General features: G+C 42.7%; 2 long non-coding RNA genes across 2 annotated transcripts; one reads left to right on the top strand and one right to left on the bottom strand.

Moving 5' to 3' along the window:
* Positions 1-8,967: 8,967 nt before the first annotated feature.
* Positions 8,968-12,642, bottom strand: LOC146359885 (uncharacterized). The gene is made up of 3 exons (XR_014786815.1): positions 12,580-12,642; positions 12,377-12,482; positions 8,968-9,347 (listed from the first exon to the last, which is right to left on the bottom strand). It is a non-coding gene; the product is annotated as an uncharacterized LOC146359885 (long non-coding RNA).
* On the top strand, positions 10,862-16,210 carry LOC146359884 (uncharacterized). The gene is made up of 3 exons (XR_014786817.1): positions 10,862-11,014; positions 11,172-11,273; positions 15,995-16,210. It is a non-coding gene; the product is annotated as an uncharacterized LOC146359884 (long non-coding RNA).
* Positions 16,211-16,423: the final 213 nt, after the last annotated feature.

Below are 16,423 nucleotides of genomic sequence, written 5' to 3'. Positions count from 1 at the left end.
GAAGGGCTCTACAAGTGAGTGCTCCACACCAGTAAAAGTCGCTTCACAGAACATAATTCTTGTTAGGGGTGGGGGTGGGGGTGGGGGTTAGAGTGAACAACATCTGACTGGCAGGAACTGCTCACCAATAAGAGAGGCTCCCTCCCCCCAGGCTTCCCCCCCCCCTTTTCTCCTTTCCCCTGAAGCTCTAGATGCACCTGCATTTCAGGAACAACCCTCATTGACCACAGGGGGAGTTATTCTGAGTAGTCACACATATGTTTGTGCTGGGAAACAGGAAACACCTTTTGTCTCCTTCTCTCTTTCTCCCCTCCCTTGTTGTTGTTATTTATTCGGGCAGTTGCTTCCGACTCTTCGTGACTTCATGGACCAGCCAACGCCAGAGCTTCCTGTCAGCCGTCACCAGCCCCAGCTCCCCCAAGATCAAGTCCGTCACCTCCAGAATATCATCCATCCATCTTGCCCTTGGTCAGCCCCTCTTCCTTTTGCCTTCCACTTTCCCTAGCATCAGCATCTTCTCCAGGGTATCCTGTCTTCTCATTATGTGGCCAAAGGACTTCAGTTTTGCCTTTAATATCCTTCCCTCAAGTGAGCAGTTTGGCTTTATTTCCTGGAGGATGGACTGGTTTGATCTTCTTGCAGTCCAAGGCACTCTCAGAATTTTCCTCCAGCACCACAGTTCAAAAGCATCTATCTTCCTTCGCTTAGCCTTCCTTATGGTCCAGCTCTCTCAGCCATAGGTTACTACAGGGAATACCATTGCTTTAACTATGCAGACCTTTGTTGTCAGTGTGATGTGTCTCTGCTCTTCACTATTTTATCAAGATTTGTCATTGCTGTCCTCCCAAGAAGTAAACGTCTTCTAATTTCCTGGCTGCAGTCAGCGTCTGCAGTAATCTTTGCGCCTAGAAAGACAAAGTCTGTCACTGCCTCCACGTTTTCTCCCTCTATTTGCCAGTTCTCAATCAAGCTGGTTGCCATAATCTTGGCTTTTTTGAGGTTTAACTGCAACCCAGCTTTTGCACTTCCTTCTTTCACCTTCGTCATGAGGTTCCTCAGCTCCTCCTCGCTTTCAGCCATCCAAGTGGTATCATCTGCATATCTGAGATTGTTAATGTTTCTTCCAGCGATTTTAACTCCAGCCTTGGCTTCATCAAGCCCAGCACGTCACATGATGTGTTCTGCATACAGGTTGAATAGGTAGGGTGAGAGTATACAACCCTGCCGTACTCGTTTCCCAATCTTAAACCAGTCTGTTGATCCGTGGTCTGTTCTTACCGTTGCTACTTGGTCGTTATACAGATTCCTCAGGAGGCAGACAAGATGACTTGGTATCCCCATACCACCAAGAACTTGCCACAATTTGTTATGATCCACACAGTCAAAGGCTTTAGAATAATCAATAAAACATAAATAGATGTTTTTCTGAAACTCCCTGGCTTTCACCATTATCCAGCAGATATTGGCAATTTGGTCTCTAGTTCCTCTGCCTTTTCGAAACCCAGCTTGTACATCTGGCAATTCTCATTCCATGAATTGCTGGAGTCTACCTTGCAAGATCTTGAGCATTACCTTACTGGCATGCGAAATAAGTGCCACTGTTCGATAGTTTGAACATTCTTTGGTGCTTCCCTTTTTTGGTATGGGGATATAAGTTGATTTTTTCCAATCTGTTGGCCATTCTTGTGTTTTCCAAATTTGCTGGCATATGGCATGCATCACCTTGACAGCATCATCTTGCAAGATTTTAAACAGTTCAGCTGGGATACCGTCATCTCCTGCTGCCTTGTGATTAGCAATGCTTCTTAATGCCCATTCAACCTCACTCTTCAGGATGTCTGGCTCTAGCTCACTGACCACACCGTCGATTCTATCCCCGATATTATTATCCTTCCTATACAGACCTTCCGTATATTCTTGCCACCTTTTCTTGATCTCTTCTGCTTCTGTTAGGTCCTTGCCATCTTCATTTTTGATCATACCCATTTTTGCCTGGAATTTACCTCCGATGTTTCTAATTTTCTGGAAGAGGTCTCTTGTCCTTCCTATTCTATTATCTTCTTCCGCTTCCACGCATTGCTTGTTTAAAAATAATTCCTTATCTCTTCTGGCTAACCTCTGGAATTTTGCATTTAATTGGGCATATCTCCCCCTATCACTGTTGCCTTTTGCTTTCCTTCTTTCTTGGGCTGCTTCCAGTGTCTCAGCAGACAGCCATCTTGCCTTCTTGGTTTTCTTTTTCTTTGGGAAGTTTTTGTTGCTGCCTCCTGAACAATGTTGCGAACTTCTGTCCGTAGTTCTTCCGGGACCCTATCTACTAAATCTAGTCCCTTAAATCTATTCTTCACCTCCACTGCATATTCATGAGGAATATTCGTGAGCTCATATCTACCTGATCTCTGGGTCTTCCCTATTCTCTTTAGTCTGATTCTAAATTGTGCAATAAGAAGTTCATGATCTGAACTACAATCAGCTCCAGGTCTTGTTTTTACCGATTGCATAGATGTCCGCCACCTTTAGCTACAAAGGATGTAGTCAATCTGATTTCGGTGTCGACCGTCTGGTGAAGTCTGTGTATGATGTCATCTCTTAGGTTGTTGGAAGAGAGAGTTTGTTATGCACAGTGAATTGTCTTGGCAAAATTCTATCAGCCTATGTCCCGCTTCATTTTGTTCTCCCAGACCACGCTTGCCTGTAATTCCAGGTGTCGTTTGACTACCCACCTTAGCATTCCAGTCTCCTGTAATGAAAATAACATCTTTGTTTGGCGTACTATCCAGTAGGTGCTGCAGATCCTCATAGAACTGATCTACTTCTGCTTCTTCAGCATCTGTGGTTGGGGCTTATATTTGGATCACTGTGATGTTAAATGGCTTACCCTTAATTCGAATTGAGATCATTCTGTCATTTTTTGGATTGTATCCAAGCACTGCTTTAGCCACTTTATTATTAATTATGAAGGCTACTCCATTTCTTCTGTGGTCCTCTTGTCCACAGTAGTAGATCTGGTGGTAATTTGATGTGAAGTGGCCCATTCCAGTCCATTTCAGTTCACTGACACCCAAAATGTCTATATTTAATCTTGACATCTCCCCAATAACCACATCCAATTTGCCCTGGCTCATAGATCTTACATTCCAGGTTCCTATGGTGGGTGTGTTGATCTTTAGAACATCGGATTCGTCGTTCACCACCAGCACCATTGGCTGCTAGCCGTCCTTTCGGCTTTGAGCTAGCTGCGTCATCACATCTGGGGCTAGTTGAAGTTATCCTCTGTTCCTTCCCAGTAGCATTTTGACCATCTTCCGACCTGGGAGTCCCATCTTCCGATGGTATACAGACATATCTCTGGTTGTACTGATCCATTTAGTTTTCATGGCAAGAATACTGGGGTGAGTTGCTGTTTCCTTCCCCAGGGATCGTATTTAGTCTGACGTCTCTGCCATGACCTTCCTGTCTTGGGTGTCCCTTCACAGTTTAGCTCATGACGTCATTGAGGTGCTCAAGCTCCAGCACCACGACAAGGTAACGATCTCCTTTGCTGAAGTCTCCCCTCCCTACACTTGCATTAAGTACTTTCTTAAAGTGACAATCATTAAAAGGAACAGAGTGTTAAATAAACAATCAGTAGGAACACAGTGTTCAAGCTGCCATGCTGGATCAATCAAAGCTTTGAAGCTTCGACATTAAGCCTCCTAAATGCATTATTTTGATTCAAGGGAATCTCAGTGACTCCCTGGACTGTGTATTTCAGGGACATGCCTCATTGAGCACAATGGGAGTTACTTCCAAGTAGTCACACATATGCTTGTGCTGGGAAAGATGGGGAGGGACACAGGGATGGGAAACCAGCCCCCTTTCTATCCCGATGCTGCACTGGATCCCTATAACGAAGGTCAAGATCGCGCTTTACAGCCTTTAGGGACTTTGCGCTTTAAACTGGCCATTTCAATTGAGGGGGATCTCTGTACATTCTGATGTGTGTATTCAGGGGACAAGCCTCATTGAGCACAATGGAAGTAACTTCTGAGCAGACACTAATTGGTTTGTGCAGGAATGGGAAACACACAGGAAACACCCCTTGACCAGGGTCATGGTGAAAGGCACACCCCTGGGCAGGGCTAGCATACCCGAGGTAAATGTGGGGACTGGGGCAAACTGCAACTATACCAAGGAGAAGCTGACTTGAGGAAAAGAATCAGACTTTAAAGAGTTTCAGGATATCCGGTTTTTCCGTGATAAGCTCCAGGCTGGCTGCTGGATGGCCACGATGTCATATATCCCTAACGACCTCAACACAGCCAGCTCAGAGTAAATCGCTCATGGAGACACCCACCAGGGGAGAGCTATTGCCCTTATATCCTGCTTGTGAGGCTCCTATAGGCATCTGTTTGGTCACTATGGGAAACAGGCTGCTCTATTAGATTGGCTTTGGTCTGATCCAGCAGGGCTTTTCTTATGTTCTTAACCCAAACATATGAAAAGGGCTCTGCTCTACATTCCTATTTATTCTATATTCATAAATGCTTCCTAGGGATAATCACTTGGAAAAATGTTGATTACAACTTTGGAAAACTGCCCAATTTACTGCTATTCATAGCCATGTTTAATACATTTTATGAAAGCATGATTTTTAAAAAATTTAAATGGATCATGTTCCACGGAAAAATATTTCACGGCAAAAATATCCACCCACATCACTGACAGTCTATGATGCATGAAAGGCAAAGAAGAAAGAGGATATCTTTGATTGTTGCACCCTCCTTGCAGAATATTGTCCTGCAGGTGACTTACACACCCTGTCCTCTGTAGAGTTTCAGAAAAGCTTTTGGGGGATATTGATGTAAACACAGATTATTATTATTATTATTATTATTATTATTATTATTACTGTTAGTGGACTTTGTGTCTTCTTGTGGAGCTGGATTAAGAAATACAAGCATAAACAAACAAACAGACGTAGCAGCAGTTTGCATGCTACTCAGGTTGAGAATCCACCTTTTGTTATAATTCTAAAGAGTTCACTTCCTTCCTGTAGTGAAAGTGTCTTTTTACTTCAAAGTAAAAAAAATAAAAGCAATGCGAACAACAAATTTAAGGGTGTGGGGTTTTTTAGTGCAATGGAAAAAGGGGGCAGGAGGTAAACACAAGGTGCAGGTGTACAGTTTCTTTTGTATTAGATACATCTATATCCAGCTCTGTGTAATAAAGAGCACTCAGTCAGGAAAAAAATGGGAGAGAGACCATTATTGGCAACCTCACTCGAAGCAAAAACAGCATCATTAAACAAACCATGTCTGCAATCAAACATCTCTTTGGTAACCTGAATTCAGGCAATTTTGGAAAGAGAAGCTGCTGACACCTGTGCAGATGAGTCACAACTACATTAATAGATCTTTTTTTAAAAAAAAAGGGGGGGGGGAAGGAAGAAGGTAACAACAAAAGCAATTGCTGTACTGTGGAGGTGTCAGATTTCCAGAGGGACCAGAAAAAATATTTCACAGGGGAAAGAATGAAATTCTGCTGCTTACTAGACCCCTTGAGTGAGCTCACAGAGATGGGTCTTGAGTAGAGCTGTGCACAAACGGCCTCTTGAAGTTCTCCACCTGATTTGTGGGCAGTGAGTGAAAATGGGAGGACAGTTTTGCCAAATTTCTCCAGTGGGAGGAGAAATTCTCCAGCATTTTCTCACAGGTAGGACTCACCGTTGGTAAGGGTGATAGTACAGCTTCTTTCTTTTTTCCTAAGGGTTCTTGGTTTTTTTGCACCGCCACTGCAAATGACAACAGCATCAACTGTGTTGACAGCCACCCCCACCCCACCCCACCCCAATTTGCATCTTCCACAGTGCAGGTATGTGTGTGGGGGGGGTCTGTTCAGCTCTATGGAAGAGGTGGGACTAGTGCTGTGCTAAAATCTGTCCACCAATTTCCTGAAAGTTTTCTTTCCCCATGACAGAGGCTTCCACATTTTCTGCCACATTCTCAGATTGTGAACATCGATTGTGTTCTTGAGTTTTTGAGCTGTTGCACTCATGTCCTGCTTGAGGGTTTCTGTGGACAGCTGGTTGGCCTCTATGTGATCATAATGCTGAACTAGATGGACCTTGGTCTGATCCAACACAGCTCTTCTTATGTTCTTACCTAATTACTGTAAGTGGTCAAGGGTATTTATCTTTCTATTATACTTCTCTCCATTGCTCTGCAGCCTCCCAGGCTGCCTGCACTTTCTGCCCGGAAAAAGTCTTATTGGAGGAATTACCTCATGGTGTGGACTTTAATGGCAGCGCAGATGGAAACCAAAGAGGCTATAGGCTGCCAGAGAGATGATGGTAGAATGAAAGACAGGACACTTGAGCTCATTCCTCAGCCATCTCATAAGTAAGGTAAGTGCAAGAACCCTGAACCCAACCCATGAGAATTTCTCCAAAATGTTCATCTCCTTTGAATTTCTTTTCAAAAGCAATTTCTTTTCTATTAAATTGAATGAGAATGGTTGGGAAAATGTGGAAGACATTTCCAGCACAGCAATAGGCTTGAGCCTGTTTTTGGAGACCCTCCTCCAGCTTTTTGTCTTGGGAGATTTCATCATCCATGTTGAGGTGCCCATGTTTAGTGTGGCTCAGGACTTCATGGCTTCCATGGAAGCCATGAGGCTATCCCAGTGTAAGTCTAGTCCAGCACTTTCAGTCAGTTATACAACTGATCTGGTGTATGATACTGGACAATAGAGGATCATCTGTGGAAAGGGGAGCCTTCTTTGTCTCCTTTGTCATGGATTGATAATTACATAGTAAGGCTGAAACTCATGGGACCTTTAGCCATTTTGATAGGTGAGAAGACCTATCAAAGTGCTTCATCCCAGGTGTTCTTGGATACAGTAGGTGTCCATTCTGTCCCTGCAAAGTTTCCAGCTGGCTTGGCAAGCCTTTTTTATGGCCTCGTTGATTTTTGGCATACAGAATTCCAGTTAACAAAATCGCTCCTCTAAATATGAAAATATGGCTCCACTGAACATGTTCCCACTGAATAGGAGCATACAGAGCTGCCTTATTCCTACAGAGCAGTCACAGTCTTGTCTACACTTAGGGTGGCGAACCTGTAGCCCTTGCCTATTTCAGGCAGCCTTCCATGTCATCCAGTTCCCTGGATGCTGCAGGTCCACTCTCGCTCTCTAGACTGCCCCTCTGGGAATTGCTTCTTCTTCCTCTGTGTGTGTGTGAGAGAGACAGACAGACAGACAGACAGACAGACAAGTGATGGGGTGGCACAGAGAAAGAAAGTTTCATGCAGTCCTCTGACACCACTGGATCTGACTCCACCCACCAAAAGATCTAGCTCTGCCGACCATTGGTTGGCTTTTCTCATAGGCGATGCCATTCATAGGGAAAAGGTACCAGGGTCTCTACATGACTTGGGACCTGGCTATCTGGGACCACAGTCTCTCATACGAGCCTTCCTGGGTTTTTAGATCTTCGGCAGAGGCCCTTCTTTCAGTCCCACTGGCATCGGAGGCATGCTTGGTGGGGTCGCGAGAGAGGCCATTCCCAGGTTCTGCAACCCCTGCTGAGGGAGCAGGGAGGCTAGATTGACCCCCTCTCTGTTGTCCTTCAACCAGCAGGCAAAGATGAGGCAGGCCTTTGGCATGTGAGCTGGTCTGTTACTGAAGGGGGCAATTGGTTGGCTGCTGTTTCTTTTATTGTTGTCTTTTTACTTCTGGATCTGTTTTTATGTTATGTTTTAATTAAGATTCCGTGTTTAACTTGTATTGTATTATTGTTATCTGCCTTGCATGCCATTTTGGCAGAAAGGCATTACATAAAACAAACAAATAAAAGTACCCAATAGATGTCTCCATGGTTTTCAAGGCAGCTGCTGGCAATGAAGCAGTCTGGATGTCAATGAACGAACAGGGGGTAAGGAATGGAATGAATCTGACCATTTGAGAGCTTACTCTATAGCAAGATTGGTGGTGAAAAAAAAACTTCCTTCTTTGCCACATGCTTCTTCACATATTTCCAGGTTGTTCGGAGAATTATACAGACCCGTGTTAGTGAACCTGTGTAGCCATCATTGGTCAGCTACGATAAAGTCATTCATATCTATGTGCTTTGACTGGTATGTCACATTGGTTATAAAAACTGTACTAAGATCCCCCTTAGCTACTGTCTATCCTAATTGCTTGAATAAGCTTCAATAGATGTCACCTGACAACACAAACAAGATGCTAGTTATCTTGGTTTGTAACATCGAAGCTAGTGAAGAATGGCAAGTGTGGACAAGATAAAAAAAATACACTTTTTAGAGGTTGCTTGAAAGGCAGTAATGTCTCATCCCTAAGAAACCGTCTCTGGATCCTGTGCAGTTGGGCAATTAGAGGGCCTTCCTTTTTATAACTTTTTTTTTTTTAGCCAGGTACTCAAGTTTGTGGTGGCTAGACAATTCCAAGTGCTTTTGAATGAAGCCAGTTATCTAGATCCGTTTCAGTCTGGATTTTGGCTGGATTTGGTGACTGAAAGTATCTTGATTGCTCTAGTCAAATGGCCTAAGCAGCAGGGGAGGGGAGCATAGGCCAGTCAATTCTCTCCTGAACTACTCAGTGATACCATCTTGATAACACTGAACATGGTAGCTTTCTGGACCAGCCTTCTGGGTTGGAAGCTATGCTCCTACAGTGGTTCCACTCTTTTCTGAAAGCAGTACCAGATGGTGGTCCTGTTCAGCTTTTGGAATTCTGCTAATATGCTTTTTCTTATCATCCTCATCCTCGTTAATTTTTATTTTATTGTATTCCCCATTTTTCATTGTTTATAATTTATATTTTTGTTATTGATTGCTGCAGTTTGATATCGTACAGACTGTTTTGGACATTGATATTGAATAGTGTGGCATAACAATATCATAAATGAAAATATTTGTCGGTTGCCTTGTTGAACTAATGGATGTCATTCACAGATATGAAAGAGCTGGGGTCAAAAAAGATCAGAATAGTGTTTATTATTAAGGTAGACTAGTCTCAGACCATTTTGGGATGCAAAGATCAGAAGCAGCATTTCAACTGAGCCTGCCCTGGAAGCACATTGGCAACCAGTGCAGATGGTATAATATCAGAGATGGTATATGGCAAAATGTGTACCACTTCCCACAAAGCCCATCTCTAGAGCTGCCCATTTTGGTACAGCCTTCCCACTGTGGCTAACTTATTTCAAAGGACTGCAGGGTGCCGTAGCAGGTTTACCATACAGATCCAGCCAACAATGAAAATCATTTTGAGGTAGCTGCGGATGTCCTGAGTCGTTCGTTACTTTTCCCACATGAATGCATCCCTGGATGCAGCCAGGACATGCTCTGTGGAGGAAAAAATTACATGTCAGAACTGTCCCTTAGCATTGCCCATACAAGGAAAAATAATTATGTCTCCAGTGACATAATTCATGCAAGAAGGTAGTTATGCCAGGGGTAACCACAATATGTCAGGTAGTTGAGCTCTAATACTTGCTGTGCTTTTATATCAGTATAATCAACTCAAAACAGGTATATTTTGAAGCCATTTAACAAAGAACACTTTAATACAGAATTGTATTTTGAGGTCTCTTTCCTTGATTAAATGTTTAGTTGCTTTGACTAAATGAATAGTTGCCATAACAACTTTGTGCAGCACCTTATTTAATTATTGCCCCCTTGCTATCAGCATTTGAGTTGCTATGACTACAAAAGACTTTGTTTCGCAGCTCTTTTCCCCCAGTTGTGTTAAGAAGAAATCAAGCTCTTTTGCTTTTTACTGAAAAGAGCAAAAATATCTGGAGAAAATGGGAACACGGCCAACGAAGAAGCTTTTCAAATGCAGGTATCATCTAAAAATGGTGCTGGTGTATGTCCCTTCCCCACCTTTGACCAACAGTTGGGTGCACCAAAAATTAGTTATCCAAGCATTCTAGACCATGTCTGAGGGGAAGCAACGTAAGAGAAAGAAGCAGAGAAATGAAATGCACGTTGACTTAAAGTAAAACCGTTTCTTTTTATGTCAGATATGGAAATGCAAAGCATAATCCCTCCTATTTTCTGGCATGTTGTTTAGATACCATTTTCTTCTAAATCATACTAGCTAAAAAAAAAAAAAAAAAACAGCTATCATTATGATCAACAGAATGTGTTAATAAAGAGAGGGCCTGTATATGAGAGAGAAATCCCAGGGAGCATGCTGTCAGTGCTCCGAGATACATTCCACCCTCCTGAAATGTTGGTGGTGAGACTCAGGTTGCTGAATCTCAGGGTAATAGTAGGTTTGCCAACTCTGCATTCTCCCTAGTATAGTTCTTTATGTTCTTCAAAGGAGTGAATGGCATTCATTTCCTATAAGTTAGAAAGCAAACAGAGGCAGTTGGGCGCTCCATTAGTCTAAACCTGCTCACTGCCTCTGGTGATCCTAGCCAAACATACCTGCTACCACCTACCTAGTCTCCCCCCCCCCTTTATATGCATGCCCTATTCTTAGGGCCAAAACAGACATTACTTTAAATCCATATTTAGCAGCTATGTCTGTTTAATTCAAGAGAAGGTGCAGGGCTCCCCCCCTTTTTTTTTTTTACTCTAGAGTTGGCACAGGGGACCATTCTAGTCTAGATCAGAACCCTAGTGGTGGGGGGAGGCAGGGAACCTCTTAAGGTCTGGATTGAGGCCTCTGTGCCTACTCTAGAGTCTTCATAGACTTGCATAGGAAAAAACGGCTGGGGACAGGTTTAGAACCACCTCCCAAAAAGGACCCTTGGTGTCACAGGGTTGTTGGGGGAGGTGGGCCTTCCCCCTCTCCACCAGCTGATTTTCAGAGGCACAACTTTTTTTCACAAGTAAGTCTATACAGTGATGTCTCCATTGACTTGCCTAAGGGAAGAAGGCTCAAAGCTGCACTCTGAAAATGGCAGGGGAGGAACAGCCCACCTCCTACCAATGAGCCTCACGGCAACATGGTCCTTAGTGGAGGGTGGGCATTTTCCCACCAGAACCCATTTCTCAGGGTAACAGCTTCTTCTCCAGTGCAAGGGCTCATCACACAGAGTTTTTATCCTGCAATTGAGATTGCTCCTTCATGGAAGTTTGCGGGCTCTTTACATGATGCCATGACCCTACCGTGACCCTCCTGCACTAAATGCCCTTTGTTCCATTTTTAAATAGATTGCTGATAGTGAGCTATCAAATTATCCCGCTTGTGTTATGCTTCAGTTTCCTCCATGAAAAGAGTTAAAACAGCAAGAAGAGAAGCAAGATCAATGAAAGGTAATGGAAGACTCAGATACGGGGAGAAGGGGTGAGGGGGAAGGAAGTGCATGTAATTGTAAAGGGAGTCAGTGGTGATCCTGCGTTTAAAACAGAAGCAGAAAGCCGTTTTAAATGCAGGATTTTAGGCTGGTGTAGAAATGCCCCAAGTCAGTGAAGAAATAACTCTACTGACTTGCTTGGGGGAGGAGAAAGGTGGTCTCTCCTCTCTCTCAGGGTGTGTGTTTTCTTTCTCGTGTTCCCTCTCTTTCCCCACCCCCATAGAAGTCAATGGACCAAGAGAGAAACAGAGAGAGAGAGAGAGGCACACACACAGAGAGACAGAGAAAAAATGGGGGATGTTCCCAACATTTTGTGAATAGCCATTCCTCCCTGCCTCCCAACAGCAGCCAATTTTTTTATTGCACCTACACTTTTTAAAATATCCGAATGTGTGCATGGACCCAAAAAGGCTGGAGACCCCCTAGACAATACTGAGCTAAAAGACTGAGTCATTATAAAGCAGCTTTCCATGTTCCTAAATTCCACATGAAGTAAGAGCAAGGATGGCAGTATTTGATATTAACTTTTTGTTCAGTTTACCTACACACACACACACACACACACACACACAGGGATACACTGCATTTTGTTATGGGGCTCCGCTTGTAGGTGAAATAATTTTAAAAGCCACACACGACAGAAATTGAACATGCTAATTACCCTGTTGTCAGCATTTGTTTTTTTAAAAATCAACTGACAAAAGGGAAGGTGGGTGGGAGGAAATCTGCCTTAAATGCAATGTACAGTGGAATAGATAGCAACATTCAATTATGAGAAAGTTGGATAAGAAACTAAATTAGAAGGTAATTGTTGGGCAGAGGAGAAACTAAGATGAAAAAGGACTAATTTTCTTTCTCCACAGAAAAATCTCAGCTGCTTTAACCCCTCATGCTAACCAGCACGGAGCATTCTTGTAGAAGCACCTATGCCAATTTGTCGATTCTCAATTTATTGCTAATGCCACTGACAGTTGCTATTTCCATGAAACTGCAGACAAAAGCAGTTTATCATGTTTTCACCCACAAAGATTTTTAAAAGAAAAACTGACAAATGGAGTTTACCCGGTAATAGAAGCCACATCCATCTCCTTGTAATTGTGATTGTAATGGGAGCGGTTTGTTTCCCTTTGGGAAGTTGCAAGACTTCATATTCTTCCTCAGTTTTATTCTGTGAACCAGATAAAGCCAGAGTAAATATATATTTTAAGGTGCTCATTTTACAATAGAAAAAAAAATCCTGTAGCTACACCCCACTGAGCATCAACTCCCCTATTCCACTGCTGTTTCAGATGGGGCTTGGTTCTCTAGCTGAAAGCACAGCTCCTACTGCAAATCAACAGCGTCACCATATGCTCAGGCATTGTTTGATTTGCTTTGGTTCTTTGCCATTCCCCTCTCCTTTCCCTCCCAGATTTATAATTTCAACTGCAAAACAGATGTTAGGTTAGGACAAATATCAGTATTCCAGCTCCACATATTTCCCAGTTCTGCAAATTAATTCACAATGCAGTGTGTATTCCGAGAGAAATATTAGACACATTATTTGTATGCCTTTGAATGTCTACAAACTGGAATATTTTGCCATTCATGTTTTTTTTTTCTGCTGTCATGCTGATTCCTTTGATCAGTGGGGGGGGGGAAATCAGCTGTTTGCTTTTGGCAAATATTAGGCTTCATTTTCACATATTGGGCAAAGAGAAACGGCAATATGACTTGCAGCTGTGTATTTCTTACAGATGTTGTTTGTTTATGTTATGGGAGTAGATAACACCTACGACAGTCCAAGAGCTCAAGCAAGTCAGCAATAGATCTTTTTTTACAAGGAAAATAGAATGCATTGTGCTTGAACCTATTATAACAGGTGAAAATAAAACAGTTCCTAAAACTGGCAGTTCCTAAAACTGGTAGTAGTACTCTATTGGCTTTTATCTCTAACTCCAAAAATCAGCCCATAAAAACAGATATTTTACCATGCTTCCAAAGGATGCGCATCTTCAACCTTGACTTCAGACAGTTGTCAAGGGGAAAGAGTTCCAAGGTTTTGAAGTTCCCAAAAGTTAGTACATTTGTTTAAGTATTCTCTTAGTCAGTCTTGGAGATCATGATGGAACATGCAGAGAAGCTGTAGAACTTTCTAGCTTCCTCTTGAGGTTCTCCAAAGCCTGCACATCCAGTAGCCATCATGGGTCCTCGCTGCTGTCCACCTCTTTCTGCCTTCTTAATTCTCAGAATGGAGAGAAGGGATCCCATTCCCTTATTCCGGCTTCATCCCTACCCCCTTTTGAACCTTCTCATCTGGACCTACCAGAACATGATAGCAAGGCCTCAGTCTGGGATCTTCTCTTTGCCCTCCTATCTCTGTCATTTCAATGGCACTTCACAAGCAGTACATATGAGGCAGTTGTGAATCTTATGGCACTTAGTGTCACAAAATTTCATCAGCAAAAGTCTACCCAACAGTCACCATAGGATGTGCAACATTCTCTTCTCTAGCTCAGCCCTCCACCGCAAGACACCTCAGATGCCTTCCTATAGAAATTTAGAGCAACTCATTAGTGGCCAGGAATAAAATTTGAGTTTGTTCTTCATTGCAATACTGGCTCACATACCTTAATATTCTCATTGGTTTATGCAGCAGAGGGCACTTCTTTTTGCAAATATATATATATATGCCTGTAAATCACCCTTTATGGCATCCCAGTCTGAATCATGGTCACCCTTAATGGGATCCCAGTCTGAATCATGTTTATTCATATGGTTGTCCTTTGCAAGAACTTCTGGATGCCTACAGAGAAATATGCATCTTAAATTGAAGAGGAAAAAAAAAACCAAAGACATCATTTTGAAATGCAATCTTCCAAATTTCACTGTTTGGGGGGAAAAAAAGTATTCTCTCCTTCTTTTTCCTTCCTTCTTTCATCTTAATTTACTTCCTTCGACTTTTCCTAATGTTATATATCACTGGGTTGTATAATATGTTATATATCACTGGGTTGTATAATATTGGTTGAGTCCAGAATTAGCCATGCTTAGAGTAGACCTATTGAAATAAAAGGGACAGGTTAGTCACAACTTACTTAAGTTCCACTGATTTCAGTGGGTCTAAGTCTAAACATGACTGAGGGCAGAATCTAATGGGATGCTTATGCCCCCGCCAGTTATCTAACACCCTGCCAATTCTGCTGCACAACAGCAATTTAGTGCTGCTAGGCAACTCGAAATGAGGAGAAATGCTAGTGTCTGGAAGGAGGCAGGGAGCTCTGCCAACCTGCCTCCTACCAGAAACAAGTGTTTCCACTTGTTTCAGGGCTTTGCTTGCCTTAGGAAGCGCTAAATCTCCCTTGCATAAGCGGTGTGTCCCACTTGTGCAACAGAATTGGTAGGACCCACTGCTTGGGGAAGTTGATCAGGGGGCAGAAAGAAATCGGGAGTGGATCCTGCCGTGTGTGTGTGTGTGTGTGTGTGTGTGTGTGTTTAAAAAACTCCTCTGAGCCCTTGTGCATAGTATTGGTCATAAATAAAGCTACAGACCCCCAGTGTATGGTTTGGGAGATGTTTTGGGGTTACAGTGTAGTAGGTGAGCTGTTCATGTGTCACTACTGTTGACAGTAGTTCTCCTGTACCCAGGCAGAGGTGTTCATCTTTGGGGCAAATGTTCTGTGGGTTGTTGGAGAAATGCAAGGCAACAGTCTTGCAAATGCTAGCTTGACTAAAACTCCATACCTTCTCCTATTCAAAACAAAGCAAGGACCTCGAAAAGGGGGCTGGAGACAATATCGTTCAAGCTATACAATGCAGAACTCTTAATTATGGCTCTTGCTGAGATGAATAAACTCACATTGATGTTGGCTTGGAGAACATGAAGAAATGTCCTTTGGCCCTTTCAGGTCTAGCATGGAGTAGTGATTAAAGGCACAATCCTATGCATGTTTGACCAGGAAAATGCTCTACAACTCCCATGCTGGCTGGGGAATGCTGGTAGTACTTTTTTCCATCTAAACATGTATAGGATTGCACCCTAAGAGACTGAGCTATCAGTCAGTCCCTGCTTCAAATCCCACCCCTGCTATGAGCTTACTAGGTGGCTTTAGCAAAGTTCACTCACTCAGCCACAGCTCCCCCATCTGCAGTATAGGAGGGGTGGGGATAATATCACTGACTTGCCTTACAGCATTGTTATAAGCATTACAACTGGACAGTGCATTTGAAGTGCTTTGGATGCTTGAAAGTTTTATACCTGCTGCAACTTCCATCATTGCCAGTCAGTATGGCCATGCTGGCTGGGAATGATGGGTGTTTCAGTCCAATACATCTGGAGGGCACCAGGCTGGGGAAAGCACTTCTATACAAATGCTAAATGTATATGATGGAAGATAAGGGCAATGGTCTTTACCATTCTGTCCAACTCTAAATAACGTTTTTTTTTCACCTGCCTATAAGGCAGAGTCCTGCAAAAAGTAACATTTAGAAAGTTCATGCCAATGTAGTTTTGTGCTAACAGAATGAATCAGAATCTGTTCCCATGTGTGATTTTTTTTTCTATAAGTTTTTGAAGAGTGGATAATCTAGTCTTCTAGATTCATGTCTTTGCTTGCCAGCTAAAGGGCAAGAGGGGAATAAGAAAATTTATATTTAGATGAGTATAACTGGACTCTAATATTTTATGTATTTGTTTTTCAGGGGCTATTTGAGGAGCAAAACCAAGTATATACCCAGTTCTCATATTATTTCAGCTCCCAAAGAAACTCCTGGAGGCCAAAAGGAAATTATGAGAAAAAGGAATACAGAAAATTGCTGAGCATTTCTGGTGTGTTTGAATTTCTTCAAGAATCTTAAGCATACAACTTTGGTCCCAATAGTTTCAACATACACAGATCCTCTGAAATGGATAGGTTTAAAACCAATAAAACAAATAAAAATGAATTAGTTCTTCACACGCTTTCTAATTATCTGATGTATCGCATTGCCACAGAGTCTCAGAACAGGCAAAAGGAAGTACTTCTTCATAGAGCACATAGTTAAACTAGGGAATTGGCTTCCACTGGATGTAGTGATGGCCACAAATCTGGGCAGTTTTAAAAGTTTTTAAAAGACAAATTCATGGAAGAT

The sequence above is a fragment of the Heloderma suspectum genome, chromosome 1, assembly GCF_057233095.1.
Source record: "Heloderma suspectum isolate Gila_16-S chromosome 1, 16-S_ref, whole genome shotgun sequence".
Taxonomy (NCBI): domain Eukaryota; kingdom Metazoa; phylum Chordata; class Lepidosauria; order Squamata; family Helodermatidae; genus Heloderma; species Heloderma suspectum.
Note: the sequence above shows the minus strand (reverse complement) of the source record. Positions and strands in the feature narration are given on the sequence as shown.